Below are 17,066 nucleotides of genomic sequence, written 5' to 3'. Positions count from 1 at the left end.
TGTGGGGGTGTGGGAGTGTGGTGGTGTGGGAGTGTGGTAGTGTGGGAGTGTGGTGGTGTGGTAGTGGGGTGGTGTGAGAGTGTGGTGGTGTGGGAGTGTGGTGGTGTGGTAGTGGGGTGGTGTGGGAGTGTGGTGGTGCGGGAGTGTGGTGGTGCGGGAGTATGGTGGTGTGGTAGTGGGGTGGTATGGTGGTGTGGGAGTGTGGTGGTGTGATAGTGAGGTGGTGTGGGAGTGGGGTGGTGTGGTGGTGTGGGAGTGTGGTGGTGCGGGAGTGTGGTGGTGCGGGAGTATGGTGGTGTGGGAGTGTGGTGGTGTGGGAGTGTGGTGGTGTGGTAGTGGGGTGGTGTGGGAGTGTGGTGGTGTGGGAGTGTGGTGGTGTGGGAGTGTGGTGGTGTATGAGTGTGGTGGTGTGGTAGTGGGGTGGTGTGGGAGTGTGGTGGTGTGGTAGTGGGGTGGTGTGGGAGTGTGGTGGTGTGGTAGTGGGGTGGTGTGGAAGTGTGGTGGTGTGGTAGTGGGGTGGTGTGGTAGTGTGGTGGTGTGGGAGTGTGGTGGTGTGGTAGTGGGGTGGTGTGGGAGTGTGGTGGTGTGGTGGTGTGGTGGTGTGGGAGTGTGGTGGTGTGGGAGTGTGGTGGTGTGGGAGTGTGGTGGTGTGGGAGTGTGGTGGTGTGGTGGTGTGGGAGTGTGGTGGTGTGGTAGTGGGGTGGTGTGGGAGTGTGGTAGTGTGGTGGTGTGGGAGTGTGGTGGTGTGGTAGTGGGGTGGTGTGGGAGTGTGGTGGTGTGGTGGTGTGGGAGTGTGGTGGTGTGGGAGTGTGGTGGTGTGGGAGTGTGGTGGTGTATGAGTGTGGTGGTGTGGGAGTGTGGTGGTGTGGGAGTGTGGTGGTGTGGTGGTGTGGGAGTGTGCTCACTTCGCTGTACTCACCTAGTTATGTTTTTGGGAGTTGAGCTTTTGCTCTTTGGTCCCGCCTCTCAACTGTCAATCAACTGGTGTACAGGTTCCTGAGCCTACTGGGCTCTATCATATCTAAGTTTGAAACTGTGTATGGAGTCAGCCTCCACCACATCACTGCCTAATGCATTCCATCTGTTAACTACACTGACACTGAACAAAAATTTATAATGTCTCTGTGGCTCATTTGGATACTAAGTTTCCACCTGTGTCCCATTGTCGGTGCACCTCCCATGCTAAATATTTTTTTTTTTTTTTTGAGATATATATAAGAGTTGTTACATTCTTGTACAGCCACTAGTACGCGTAGCGTTTCGGGCAAGTCCTTAATCCTATGGTCCCTGGAATACGATCCCCTGCCGCGAAGAATCGTTTACTTCTATTCATGTCTTTATCCACTCGGTCAATTCCTCTGATAATTTTGTAGGTGGTTATCATGTCTTCTCTAACTCTTCTGTCTTCCAATGATGTGAGGTTTAATTCCAGTAGGCTTTCCTCTCAGCTCCTGAATTAACTGGTAGCATACCTTTGAACTCTTTCTAACTTCGTTCATTGTTGGACTAGATATGAACTCCACGCTGGAGCCGCATACTCCAGGATTGGTCTGACATATGTGGTATATAAGGTTCTGAATGATTCCTTACACAGTCCGTCCTCCTAAGGTTTCTCAACGTCAAGAAAACGGTCAATTTAAAGTGCCCTTTTCCTAACCTACCAGAGGACCCAAAACAGAAAACGGAAGAGTACGTCACTTTCGCCAGCCAGTTCCATTTTCTAGTATGATAATTTTTGGCCTTATGTAACGCATACGGGCGAAAAGCGACGTTCTTTGTAGGACAGATTTACCATACACTACTTTCTATAGGCAGTTCTTATCAGCTAACCTAGCATATGCCGCTGATGATATCCTTTTGATGTGGGCTACGAGGGACAGATCGGGCATGATATCAATCCGTAGATCTTTCTCTTCCTGATTCTTGAAGGCTTTCACCTCCTAAATGTTTCCTTATATCCGCGTTCTGCTCCCTACACCTATTTTCATGATTTTACACTTGCTTGAATAAAGCATTAGGAACCATTGGTTGGAACATTCCTTCAGTTTGTCCAGGTCATCTTGTAGTCTTCTGCTGTCTTCCTCTGTCTTAATCCTTGTCACAATTTAGCAACAACAGTAAACATTGAGAGAAATGAGTCTATACCCCATGGAAGATTGTTTACATAGACACAAAATGGGTCAGAGTACAGAGCCCTGTGGCACCCCACTGGTGACATCTCGCCACTCTGAGATTTCTCCCCCTTACGGTAACTCACTCTCCCCCTTACGGTAACTTTTCTGTCGCTTAGGTACTCCCTTATCCTCTGGCGTACCTTAACCTGTTACTCCTGCCTGCTTTTGTAACTTATGCACCAGCCTCGTATGGGGTGTCAAAGGAACTTGACACCCCATATGGGGTATGGGGTACTGTGTCAAAGGCTTTCTGACAGTCCAAGAAAATGCAGTCTGCCCACCATTCTCCTTCTTGCTTAATCTTTGTGGAGTGGTGATAGAATGCTATGAAACTCTCGCGGCACGATCTACCATCCCATTGTGTGGGAGAGCGTGGGAGTGTGGAGGTGAGGGAGGGAGGGAGTTGAAGGGTCTGCTTCTGGGATAGCTGAAAGGTTACCATGGTATATGAATCGTCCCAGTAGCATGGGTGGAGGCTCGATATGTCGATGGTCCCAGTAACGTGGGAGGGCGCCAAAGTTACCGTCCCAGGTGCATGGGAGGTTCCTATATAGCAATGGAGACGTCAGCCAATGTTGGTGGGCGTGTTCCGAGTGTCCTACAAGACCTAGACATCTTCCGGAATGAATTGTTATTCATCAGTTTATTTTTTAGGGCGCCCAGTCATCAGGATTTTAAAAGCCAGCGACAATTATGAAGAAACAGGCGCGTAGCCAGATAGATTATATAGCACATGGAATAGATGTGAGGATGGGATAGAAGGCAGGATAGGAAACCGGAATGGGGAAGCGATGCCCCCCCCCCCATCTACTTGGACCATATTGGAGGTCGCTTAAGATTCGTGATCTGGGAGAGTCATTCGTGATCTTAAGATTAGTGATCTGAGATTAATGATCTGTGTTGTGGATATGTGTGTTTCACCCAGCTGTTGGGTGCCTCTTCCTGGTTGTGTGTGGCTAGGTTGATCCCCCCTCACTTGGCTAGTTGGTTAGAGCGAGGGGCCTCCCTTCTTGCAGGTCGGCGAGCGATTCCCGATGGTCTTAAGGTGGTTGGGCCGCGATCATTCACTCCGGCCCCGTATCCGTTCCGCGGCTATGGGCATATACTCACTTGGTGCTTTGTCTTAATGGCCTGATCTTTCTTTGCTCTCGTGAGAGTTGATTTCTAGCAGCTCCTTCTTGTCTGTGGCGTTGCTTCACACCGTGCACTGTGTCTTTGGGGAGAGAGAGAGAGAGAGAGAGAGAGAGAGAGAGAGAGAGAGAGAGAGAGAGAGAGAGAGAGAGAGAGAGAGAGAGAGACAGAGACAGAGAGACAGAGAGACAGAGAGAGAGAGAGAGAGACAGAGAGACAGAGAGAGAGAGTCTTGATGCCTTTAGTGATGACCTTCGTGAAGCATGCTTAATTAATCTCTTATTTTTTTCTGGCATTTTAAGTGACATTTCGTACATGGTTACGAGAGGACATAAGCCCATTATACGCCCAATCCCTGGCTTTGTGTGTACTCATCTAGCTGTGATTGCGGGGGTTGAGCTCTGGCTCTTTCGGCCCGCCTCTCAACTGTCAATCAACTTTATTTAATTCCCCCCCCCTCCCCCCCCCCTCCCCCCCCCCTCCCCCCCCCCCCCTCCCCCCCCCCCCCCCCCTCCCCCCCCCCCAGGAAGCAGTCCGTAACAGCTGTTTAACTCCCAGGTATCTATTAACTGCTAGGTGAAGAGGAGGAATCAGGGTGAAAGAAACTCTGCCCAGTTGTTTCCGCCATCGCCGATCGATCACCGGTTCCTAGTACTACGAATCCCGAGCGCTGACCACTCAGCCACCGGCCCCTTGTACTCACCTATTTGTGTTTGCGGGGGTTGAGCTTTGGCTCTTTGGTCCCGCCTCTCAACTGTCAATCAACTGGTGTACAGGTTCCTGAGCCTACTGGGCTCTATCATATCTACATTTAAAACTGTGTATGGAGTCAGCCTCCACCACATCGCTGCCTAATGCATTCCATCCGTTAACAACTCTGACACTGAAAAAAGTTCCTTCTAACGTCCCTGTGGTTCATGTGGGTATTCAGTTTCCACCTGTGTTCCCTTGTTCGCGTCCCGCCAGTGTTGAATAATTTATCCTTGTTTACCCGGTCGATTCCCCTGAGGATTTTGTAGGTTGTGATCATGTCCCCCCCTTACTCTTCTGTCTTCCAGTGTCGTAAGGTGTATTTCCCGCAGTCTTTCCTCGTAACTCATGCCTCTTAGTTCTGGGACTAGTCTAGTAGCATACCTTTGGATTTTTTCCAGCTTCGTCTTGTGCTTAACAAGGTAAGGGCTCCATGCTGGGGCCGCATACTCCAGGATTGGTCTTACATATGTAGTGTACAAGATTCTGAATGATTCCTTACACAGGTTCCTGAACGCTGTTCTGATGTTAGCCAGCCTCGCATATGCCGCACGCGTTATTCTTTTTATATGGGCTACAAGAGACAGGTTTGGTGTGATATCAACTCCTAGATCTTTCTCTTTGTCTGTTTCATTAAGTACTTCATCTCCTATTCTGTATCCTGTGTCTGGCCTCCTGTTTCCACCGCCTAGTTTCATTACTTTGCATTTACTCGGGTTGAACTTCAACAGCCATTTGTTGGACCATTCACTCAGTCTGTCTAGGTCATCTTGTAGCCTCCTACTATCATCCTCTGTTTCAATCCTCCTCATAATTTTTGCATCATCGGCAAACATTGAGAGAAACGAATCTATACCCTCTGGGAGATCATTTACATATACCAGAAACAGTATAGGTCCAAGGACTGACCCCTGCGGGACTCCACTTGTAACGTCTCGCCAATCTGAGACCTCACCCCTCACACAGACTCGTTGTCTCCTGTTGCTTAGGTACTCCTTTATGCAATGGAGTACCTTCCCTTTCACTCCAGCTTTTTCACTAGCCTCTTGTGTGGCACTGTATCAAAGGCTTTCTGACAATCCAAAAATATGCAGTCTGCCCACCCTTAATTCTCTTTCTTGCCTTATTTTTGTTGCCTGGTCGTAAAATTCAAGTAACCCTGTAAGGCAGGACCTGCCATCCCTGAACCCATGTTGATGCTGTGTGTGGGAGTATGTCTCCCAAGATTCTTCCACAGCTGACTGGAATGGCTCATTGCAGTGCACAGTGCACCGACTTCGTGCACAAGGTCCTATTTCTGATAACCCAGGATAGTGACCTGACATGTTGGGTATCTCCAGAATGCCCACTTAACCAGGAACACTTTCATAATACGGAGGCCGCCATATGTCCAGGCAGGAAGTAGATACAGGGAGTTAAGCATACTTGCCACCAAGGGTCAGTGGGTACATTGGCCGGTGGGAGCGTGGGACAGAGGGGAGACGCCAGCAGCGTCTGACCTCTGGGGTCAACCGGCGCGATGGAAAATAACATCTATGACATGGTCGTGACATGTTCATGACGTCACTCCTGCTACTGATCATCGAACGGTCAATATGATTGGTTCCCGCTCATTTGCTGCAATTCTATTGGTAAAATTGTAACTCTTTTTGTGTTGGGTGCCCACGAGACGCCCTGAGCTTCAGGGAAAAGTATTCTTGTGAGGGATCTCTTGCATAGAGGACGTGTAGCTGTTCTGTCTATCGGCCAATAGACTGAACAACCGTCCATTCCTCACCGTCAAGTTAACTCAGCATCTAAAAAATATACCCACACTCGCTCAGAATCACGAGTGTGAATATATTGTTCAGAAGCCTAAAGTGACAAATCTCCAGAGGGAAACAGACTGGTATCAGGTAACCCCTGGTGACAAAGATCGTTGTGAGTGACTTAGAGTGAACTAAGGAAGTGCCGCCGCCTAAGTAACTTGTGTGTGACTTTACCACAAGTGTACCTGCATGGTACCACAGCCGCTGCCAGCCGGCACTCGTCCCGAGCGTGTTCCTAAGTACCTCGAGGCGCCCGCCGCCGCCCTCACTGTACCACGTGACGTCACCACCTTACCGCCAGTGCCAGTGTACGTGTGCCTGTCTGTTAAGCATACAGCATGCCCTCCTGCAGTACCCCCGTGTCAAGTACGGATTGTGGGAAGCCTGTCGTCAATGGCCAAAGCCAAAACGTCAATACTTTTTAACAGTCTCCGTGGTGTAGTGGTAAGACACTCGCCTGGCGTTCCGCGAGCGCTATGTCATGGGTTCGTATCCTGGCCGGGGAGGATTTACTGGGCGCAATTCCTTAACTGTAGCCTCTGTTTAACGCAACAGTAAAATGTGTACTTGGATGAAAAAACGATTCTTCGCGGCAGGGGATCGTATTCCAGGGACCATAGGATTAAGGACTTGCCCGAAACGCTACGCGTACTAGTGGCTGTACAAGAATGTAACAACACTTGTATATATCTCAAAAAAAAAAAAAAAAAAAAAAAAAAAAAAAAAAAATGGCTCACGTCAGTACGAGCGCCCAGCTGTCAGGCTACCTACGAGTTCTTGCATAAATGTGCCTGAGTGAGTGAGTAAGGAAAGGTACCTTATCTGTAAGTACAAGATCTTGTCATTGTTTTATTGTGGCTGTGTTGATCTGAGGGATCAACCACAGTTCTCACCTTCTCATACCTGTCACAGGTTATAGGTGAGTCGACGGTGTATGCCTGGTTATCTGTGTGGTATCACATTACACTCCTCTGTGAATGTGAGCTTCACATACACCACACATTTAGTTATTGTGTGACATTATTATTGTGCATGTTATTGCCTGTCCCATTGACAGTGTATTTGTGTTTATTGCATATCATCATTACCGAGTATCCGGTTGGAACTCTTGTGATCCCTTTGCATACCGGCAGTTAGGTTGCCATGTTAATGATTGGCTGTCAACTGTGTTAAGTTAGGTGTTTCTCCACGAGTGGATACGAGTCGATTAGCCAGACGTCAAGAGCAGGGATGCCAGATTGGGCTACAAGTAGCGAATTGGGCTACTTTTCAGAGCCCCGCGCTCCCAAATTTTTAATTTCGCTACTTGCGACTTTTTGGGCTACTTTAAAAACAAGTTGGGCTATTTTGGGCTATTAATGTTAAGAAACTCAATGATGAGTTTTATGCTTTTTATAATGCCATGTGTACAAATCACAGCCGCGTCCAACAGCTTGATTGAATACACCACTTACCGCAGGAGGCCAGGTCAGAGACCGACCCCTTGGGGACGTTGATCCTAGGAACTTCCCAAAGAAAAAGTAACCGCAAGGCAAGATAATCCTCCCCAGGGGCTATAGATTTCCCAACCTTAATTGTCATTAATACTTCATCCCGGGTACTGTCTATGTTAAGTTTTTTTTTTTTTTTTTTTTTTTTTTTTTTTTGAGATATATACAAGAGTTGTTACATTCTTGTACAGCCACTAGTACGCGTAGCGTTTCGGGCAAGTCCTTAATCCTATGGTCCCTGGAATACGATCCCCTGCCGCGAAGAATCGTTTTTTCATCCAAGTACACATTTTACTGTTGCGTTAAACAGAGGCTACAGTTAAGGAATTGCGCCCAGTAAATCCTCCCCGGCCAGGATACGAACCCATGACATAGTGCTCACGGAACGCCAGGCGAGTGTACCTCCCAATGTTGCCTACTGTAAATATTAGGCTTCTCTTTAGGTGTTTCCAAGAATCAAATGACTGTCGTTAGAGCGGAATAGCATACAGTGAACTTGGCAGCGTCATCTGTGCTTTCATTGTTAGTGTGGCTCTGACCTCCAGAAGGATAGTTCGACACAAGTTACCGCATATTGAAAAGAAGTTACCGCTGTTACTTTTAGAATTTGCTTAAGTGTTAAGATAAGGAAGTGTAAAATGGGGAAGTGGTCTAAATACCAGGAAGCATTTCAGATGTCCTGGCTTAAGGATCCCGTGTTTGGAAAGTGGTTGGCTGAAGTGAAAGAAGATGGAAATAAGGCATATTGTAAAGTTTGTAGAACTGAGATAAGAGCTCATAGAAGTGATTTAAAGAAACACAGTGAAACATTAAAACACAGACAAAATATATCGGAGATAAGTCATCAGCAGATGAGCATCAAGTCTGTTCTATCAAAGAAGGAAGATAAACTTACTAAATTTGAATGTCGTCTGTCTGTATGTACTGTCGCTATCTAGACATCTAACATTATGTTTGTAACTCATCTTGTATGTATGTACTTTTACCTGAATAAACATTTGATTTGATTCGATTTGACTAAACAAAAAATTGGGCTACTCTACTTGCAAATTCGCTACTTCTTGACCGTCAGCTCGCTACTTTTAGCAATTTGGATCTGGCAACCCTGGCCAAGAGTCTCGCTAATATAACCATAGCTTTGCTGACGCCAATCTAAAGTAAATCAAGCACCCTTTGTATTAGTGGTTAAGTTAGTAAGATGGTTTTAGGTTAGCTAGTTAGATGGTTTTTTTCCATCCCAGTCTTGCTTCATTCCATTATTTCATTATTATATTCCATTATTATTTATTCCATTATCATCCCATCCGTACCTTTCATCCTATTCTTAACTTTCAATTCATTCTTACTTTCTAGGAATTACCTTCTTCTCTTACCTGCGCTTCACCTCACCTCAGCTGGACGGTAGAGCGACGGTCTCGCTTCATGCAGGTCGGCGTTCAATCCCCGACCGTCCAAGTGGTTGGGTACCATTCTTTTCCTCCCCCCCCCCTCCCGTCCCATCTCAAATCCTTATCCTGACCCCTTCCAAGTGCTATGTAGTCGTAATGGCATGGCGCTTTCCCCTGATAGCTCCTTGTCCCCATATCCCAGCTCCTTTTCCTCGTATCCCAGCTCTTTGTCCTCGTATCCCAGCTCCTTGTCCTCGTATCCCAGCTCCTTGTCCTCGTATCCCAGCTCCCTATCTTCATATCCCAGCTCCTTGTCCTCATATCCCAGCTCCTTGTCCTCATATCCCAGCTCCTTGTCCTCGTATCCCAGCTCCTTGTCCTCGTATTCCAGCTACCTATCTTCATATCCCAGCTCCTTGTCCTCATATCCCAGCTCCTTGTCCTCATATCCCAGCTTCTTGTCCTCATATCCCAGCTCCTTGTCCTCATATCCCAGCTCCTTGTCCTCATATCCCAGCTCCTTGTTGTCGTATTTCAGCTCCTTGTCCTCATATCCCAGCTCCTTGTTGTCGTATTTCAGCTCCTTGTCCTCATATCCCAGCTCCTTGTCCTCATATCCCAGCTCCTTGTCCTCATATCCCAGCTCCTTGTCCTCATATCCCAGCTCCTTGTCCTCATATCCCAGCTCCTTGTTGTCGTATTTCAGCTCCTTGTTCTTGTATCCCAGCTCCTTGTCCACGTATCCCAGCTCCTTGTCCACGTATCCCAGCTCCTTGTCCTCGTATCCCAGCTCCTTGTCCTCGTCTCCCAGCTCCTTGTCCTCGTCTCCCAGCTCCTTGTCCTCGTCTCCCAGCTCCTTGTCCTCGTCTCCCAGCTCCTTGTCCTCGTCTCCCAGCTCCTTGTCCTCGTATCCCAACTCCTTGTCTTCGTATCCCAGCTCCTTGTTGTCGTATTTCAGCTCCTTGTCCTCATATCCCAGCTCCTTGTCCTCATATCCCAGCTCCTTGTCCTCATATCCCAGCTCCTTGTCCTCGTATCCCAGCTCCCTATCTTCGTATCCCAGCTCCTTGTCCTCATACCCCAGCTCCTTGTCCTCATATCCCAGCTCCTTGTCCTCATATCCCAGCTCCCTGTTGTCGTATTTCAGCTCCTTGTCCTTGTATCCCAGCTCCTTGTCCACGTATCCCAGCTCCTTGTCCTCGTATCCCAGCTCCTTGTCCTCGTCTCCCAGCTCCTTGTCCTCGTCTCCCAGATCCTTGTCCTCGTATCCCAGCTCCTTGTCTTCGTATCCCAGCTCCTTGTCCTCGTATCCCAACTCCTTGTCCTCGTATCCCAGCTCCTTGTCTTCGTATCCCAGCTCCTTGTCCTCGTATCCCAACTCCTTGTCCTCGTATCCCAGCTCCTTGTCTTCGTATCCCAGCTCCTTGTCCTCGTATCCCAACTCCTTGTCCTCGTATCCCAGCTCCTTGTCTTCGTATCCCAACTCCCTGTCCTCACACCCAGCTCCTTGTCCTCATATCCCAGCTCCTTGTCCTCGTATCCCAGCTCCTTGTCCTCGTATCCCAGCTCCTTTGACGGTCTATAGGTAGTTGGCTCGGTATAGGAGTCTGGTGGAGGGGAGGTTATCTTGAGGTTATCTTGAGACGGGGAACCGGTCGGCCGAGCGGACAGCACGCTGGACTTGTGATCCTGTGATCCTGGGTTCGATCCCAGGAAGAAAAGGGAAGGAAGAAAATGGTGAGGAGGAGAAAACGCTGTGGGGATGAGGGGTGACGGCTTTCATGGTGAGATTGATATTCGCTCTGAGGAGAGATATGAGGTTGATGAGGTATGGTGGGGGGGGGGGGGGGAGTTGGTGTCCTCATTGTATGGTCTCATTGTTGTATGTCTTCATTGTATCAAGAACACTTGAGGTTGGTGTCCCGTGACCCGACGCGCAGGTTATCTTGAGAGGTTATCTTGAGAGGATTTCGGGGCTTTGCGTCCCCGCGGCCCGGTCCTCGACCAGGCCTTCTTTTTGTTACACACCCCGCCCAGAAAGCAGCTTGTAGCAGCTGTTTAACTCCCAGGTACCTATTTACTGCTAGGTGAACAGAGGCATCAGGGGTGAAAGAAACGGGCTTTTTGTTCCCGCTTCCACCAGGGATCGAACCCGGGATGGAATCCACTCAGGCGCCAGGCCCCCCTCATTGGTACAATTTGTTCTTAGGTTAGTTGTTCAGCTTCATTGTTCTAGCCAAAAACAAAAAGGAGGCCTGGTCGAGGACCGGGCCGCGGGGACGCTAAGCCCCGAAATCATCTCAAGATAACCACAAGAAGAAGATAACCGCCTAGGTTGAATAGAGAGGGAGGGTCTACGGTTGACAGTCAGAGCCTGTCCTGTCCAATTGCTGTCTGCTGATGTTCTGCTATGCTGGCGTATGTACAGTTGCCTGGGTATTTATTGCGAACCTGGGAGCTAACTCCGCCTACTAAGTAGATAGCCCCAGGCCCTCTACCAAGCCTCGCCACGACCAATTATCAGCATAGCAGATGCAAGGTCAAGTCACCCGACCTGACCATGGGTCAGTGTGTCGTCATTAACACTTAGAGGTGTGAGTATGGGTCAGACACCCTGACGCCTCTCAAAATATTGTCTGACCGACTCATTTTCTATGTATTTATTAACTAAACACAACAACACACCTTTATGGTGTTGTTGCTGTGATGGTTGTCTTGCGGTAGTTTGAGTTGCCTCCGAGGTGGTGGTAGTTCGTGATTGGTTAGTTGTGATGATGGTGGTGGTTGACCAGACCACACACTAGAAATTGAAGGGACGACGACGTTTCGGTCCGTCCTGGACCATTCTCAAGTCGATGGTCCAGGACGGACCGAAACGTCGTCGTCCCTTCAATTTCTAGTATGTGGTCTGGTCAACATACTTCAGCCACGTTATTGTGACTCATCGCCTGCATGGTGGTGGTTGTTCCCTGTCCATAGCCCTGAAGAGCCGGCAACAACTAGGACCTGTTTCTCCAAATAATTCATCCAGTTTGTACAGGAATTTTTGCGTTTTCGATTTCTTTCCGAAATATTGCGTTTGTTTCGTGCAATTCAAAGCACTGTGGCCCTGGGGGCGCCTGGGACTAGGGTCCAGGGATTTGACACGTTTCGAACGCTGTAAATGGAAGCGTTCCGAACGTGCCTAGTTTGCTTAAGGTTCGAACACCTCTGGAAGCGTTCTAATCTTAGCCAAATTTAACCACCTAAACCACCCATTAGCGGCACAAGCGTCATTATTACGGTGCTTTAAACGTCACTTAAACCATTGGAAACATTTGTTATTCTGTTCTCCCTGTTTCCCCCTGTGCACCTGTGTTTGTCTCTAAGCACCTGTGTTTGTCCCTGTGCACCTGTGTTTGTCCCTGTGCACCTGTGTTTGCCCCAATGCACCTGTGTTTGTCTCTAAGCACCTGTGTTTGTCCCTGTGCACCTGTGTTTCCCTCTATACACCTGTGTTTGCCTCTATGCACCTGTGTTTCCCTCTATGCACCTGTGTTTCCCTCTATGCACCTGTTTTCCTCTATGCACCTGTGTTTCCCTCTATGCACCTGTGTTTCCCTCTATGCACCTGTGTTTCCCTCTATGCACCTGTGTTTCCCTTTATACACCTGTGTTTCCCTCTATGCACCTGTGTTTCCCTCTATGCACCTGTGTTTGCCTCTATGCACCTGTGTTTGCCTCTATGCACCTGTGTTTGCCCCTATACACCTGTGTTTCCCTCTATGCACCTGTGTTTCCCTCTATGCACCCGTGTTTCCCTCTATTCACCTATGTTTGCCTCTATGCACCTGTGTTTGCCTCTATGCACTGGTGTTTCCCTCTATGCACCTGTGTTTGCCTCTATGCACCTGTGTTTCCCTCTATGCACCTGTGTTTCCCTCTATGCACCTGTGTTTCCCTCTATTCACCTATGTTTGCCTCTATGCACCTGTGTTTGCCTCTATGCACCTGTGTTTGCCTCTATGCACCTGTGTTTGCCCCTATACACCTGTGTTTCCCTCTATGCACCTGTGTTTCCCTCTATGCACCTGTGTTTCCCTCTATTCACCTATGTTTCCCTCTATACACCTGTGTTTGCCTCTATACACCTGTGTTTGCCTCTATGCACCTGTGTTTCCCTCTATGCACCTGTGTTTCCCTCTATGCACCTGTGTTTTCCTCTATGCACCTGTGTTTCCCTCTATGCACCTGTGTTTCCCTCTATGCACCTGTGTTTCCCTCTATGCACCTGTGTTTGCCCCTATACACCTGTGTTTCCCTCTATGCACCTGTGTTTCCCTCTATGCACCTGTGTTTCCCTCTATTCACCTATGTTTGCTCTATGCACCTGTGTTTGCCTCTATGCACCTGTGTTTGCCTCTATGCACCTGTGTTTGCCCCTATACACCTGTGTTTCCCTCTATGCACCTGTGTTTCCCTCTGTGCGCCTGTGTTTCCCTCTATTCACCTATGTTTGCCTCTATGCACCTGTGTTTGCCCCTATACACCTGTGGTTGCCTCTATGCACCTGTGTTTCCCTCTATGCACCTGTGTTTCCCTCTATTCACCTATGTTTCCCTCTATACACCTGTGTTTGCCTCTATACACCTGTGTTTGCCTCTATGCACCTGTGTTTCCCTCTATGCACCTGTGTTTTCCTCTATGCACCTGTGTGTCCCTCTATGCACCTGTGTTTCCCTCTATGCACCTGTGTTTCCCTCTATGCACCTGTGTTTGCCCCTATACACCTGTGTTTCCCTCTATGCACCTGTGTTTCCCTCTATGCACCTGTGTTTCCCTCTATTCACCTATGTTTGTCTCTATGCACCTGTGTTTGCCTCTATGCACCTGTGTTTGCCTCTATGCACCTGTGTTTGCCCCTATACACCTGTGTTTCCCTCTATGCACCTGTGTTTCCCTGTATGCGCCTGTGTTTCCCTCTATGCACCTGTGTTTGGCCCTATACACCTGTGTTTGCCTCTATGCACCTGTGTTTGCCTCTATGCACCTGTGTTTGCCCCTGTGCACCTGTGCTTGCCCCTATGCACCTGTGTTTGTCTCTATGCACCTGTGTTTGCCTCTGTGCACCTGTGTTTGCCCCTATACACCTGTGTTTGCCTCTATGCACCTGTGTTTGCCCCTATGCACCTGTGTTTGCCTCTATGGACCTGTGTTTGCCTCTATGCACCTGTGTTTGCCTCTATGCACCTGTGTTTGCCTCTATGCACCTGTGTTTGCCCCTATGCACCTGTGTTGATCCCTGTGCACCTGTGTTGATCCCTGTGCACCTGTGTTTGCCTCTGTGCACCTGTGTTTGCCTCTATACACCTGTGTTTGCCTCTATGCACCTGTGCTTGCCTCTATACACCTGTGCTTGCCTCTATACACCTGTGTTTGTTTGCCTCTATGCACCTGTGTTTGCCTCTATGCACCTGTGTTTGCCTCTATGCACCTGTGTTTGCCTCTATGCACCTGTGTTTGCCTCTATGCACCTGTGTTTGCCCCTATGCACCTGTGTTGATCCCTGTGCACCTGTGTTGATCCCTGTGCACCTGTGTTTGCCTCTATGCACCTGTGTGTGCCCCTGTGCACCTGTGTTTGCCTCTATGCACCTGTGTTTGCCTCTATGCACATGTGTTTGCCTCTATGCACCTGTGTTTGCCTCTATGCACCTGTGTTTGCCTCTATACACCTGTGTTTGCCTCTATGCACCTGTGTTTGCCTCTATGCACCTGTGTTTGCCTCTATGCACCTGTGTTTGCCTCTATGCACCTGTGTTTGCCTCTATGCACCTGTGTTTGCCCCTATACACCTGTGTTTGCCCCTATACACCTGTGGTTGCTATACTTACATTTAAGCGTGGTCGAGGTCGAGGGAAGGGGAAGACGTACCGTGCTCGCTCCGTTAAAATCGTGTCATTAACCGGGAGTCTTAGGACTACTGCCATGGATTACTGATTACAGACATAACAAAGTGCATAGTGACCCGCTGGAAAATTGAAAATAGTCATTAACAATAGAACTTTGTGCTAAATAGAGAATAAACGGGAGTCACGTGTGAGCCAGTGAACGAGGCTTTGTGTACATGCGTGTATTAGGAAAAAAATAGTGAACGGTGATTCGTGGAACAGTGAAGTGGAACGGGTATCACAACAACATATAAGTTAGAAGTGAAGGAAAATCGTGCATATAATATTATAAATATAGAATACTAGAAATATAGAATAGTGGCAAGAGGCGGCATCAGTGGTTATAAATCGGGTAACTGGAAACTGGTGACATCAACCTGGGCCACAAGAGGTCACCTGTATTCACCGGGGACCAGCTTCGCTACCCTACGCTAAGTACCTGCCATAAAGTCTGAACAAAATAACATATATAATATTACTAATATACGGTATACATATAATATTATAAATATTAAACATATAAATATATATACATATAATTTTATAAAGAGTTAAAAGGACTGACATCAACAAGTGATCCATACAGTGACTCTCTAATACAACACAATACACCAGACAATGGAGAGGTGTGGCGAGTGTTCGGGAGTACTGGGAAGACGTAATGTAGGCGTAACGTGCTGCATCTGTAACATAAGATTTCACCTGGGCTGTACAGAATTAGCTCCAGGATGCATAAAAAGGCAAGGAATTTACTGGGTTTGCAAAGATGACAGATTAATGTTAGAGAACATAACTAAACTGATGAAAAACATTCCCGAGTCACAGAGATTATCATTCACAGACAAGTTACCAGTGATATATGCGGACTGGGAAAAGTCAACATTGGATAACGACCAAAACTCAGGAACAGATAGTTTAGAGAACTGCAGCAGTAGTGTGGAGGAAGAGGGTATTGTGGTACAAAATAACAGCAATATTACAGATCCAGATAATATAAACAATGAGAGCAACAGTGAGACAGAGAGCATAGATGAAGGAATTGGGACGAAAAACGGAGATGGCTCCAATAAAGAGGTAGACAAGACAGTCACAGATATAAATACCTTGAAAAACGCAAAACCGGAACACATTTGCAAATTCTACGCTAAAGGAATATGCAAATATGGAAAATTAGGAGCAAAATGCCATTTTCTGCATCCTCGAAAATGCAGGAACATGTTGGCGAGGGGTACATGCCGTTTTGGAACAGGGTGTAGATACTTCCACCCTAAATTATGTCAATTTTCAATTAGGGACAAAAAATGCTACAATCTTCAGTGTCCGGAATTCCATGTGAGAGGTACAGAGCGTTATAGACGGGAAGATCAATATGACACTACTGGAATTTTTTTAGAGGAAGGCAGAAACAGAGTAGTAAATATAAGAGAGAGGAACAGTCAGATGGAACCACTACAGGATTACAGAGGGGAACGGAGATACCCACAAGACTGGAATTCAAATTATCAACAAGCACACAGGTACTACACCAGACAACACCCGTCCTACTACCAAAACTGGACGAATCACTTCCAAAACGCAACCCGTTCTCGCAAATTCGTAAAGTCAATATTGACTTATTAACTACGTGCATAGGTGATATACTAAACATAATAGATACCCTTAAAAAGATTCATAGAAAACACCAACCTTACCTAACCTTGTTAGTATCTTAAGATAAGCATCTTATTGCTTCGTAATTACAATTATTACTTAACCTATACCTATTATAGGTTAGGTAATAATTGTAATTACGAAGCAATAAGATGCTTATCTTAACATACTAAGTAGGTTAGGTAAGGTCGGTGTTTTCTATGAATCTTTTTAAGGGTATCTATTATGTTAAGTATGTCACCTATGCACATATTTAATAAGTCAATATTGACTTATTAAATTTGCGAGAACGGGTTGCCAAAACGACACACCCTGGACGCAAACACAGTGGCCTCCTTATCAGAGCCTCAGATATTAACACCAAGTAAGGCTTCCAGCACTTCCACTAACACGATAACATCATTTATATTTGCCAACATCCAGGGTATAAAAACACGCAAAACCAACAAAGTTCACTTTATAGATGGTCTCCTTCATGAGGCAAATGCAGTGTTTGCAGCCCTAACAGAAACCCACACAAAGGACTACCATGAAGGTGAAATATGGATCTCAGAGTACAATCTTTTCAGATGTGATAGGAAACACCGGCTTCAGGGTGGGGTCAGCCTTTACATCAAAGACACACTCATCTGTACTGAGCTGCTAAACACCTCAAATGATATGGTGGAAGTGCTGATAATCAAAATAGAGATTTTAAATGTAGTTATTGCCCTTGTATATAAGTCACCGGAGGCAAACCCTCAGCA

Source organism: Procambarus clarkii, chromosome 20, assembly GCF_040958095.1.
Source record: "Procambarus clarkii isolate CNS0578487 chromosome 20, FALCON_Pclarkii_2.0, whole genome shotgun sequence".
Lineage (NCBI taxonomy): Eukaryota > Metazoa > Arthropoda > Malacostraca > Decapoda > Cambaridae > Procambarus > Procambarus clarkii.
This window is presented reverse-complemented; position numbering follows the sequence as displayed.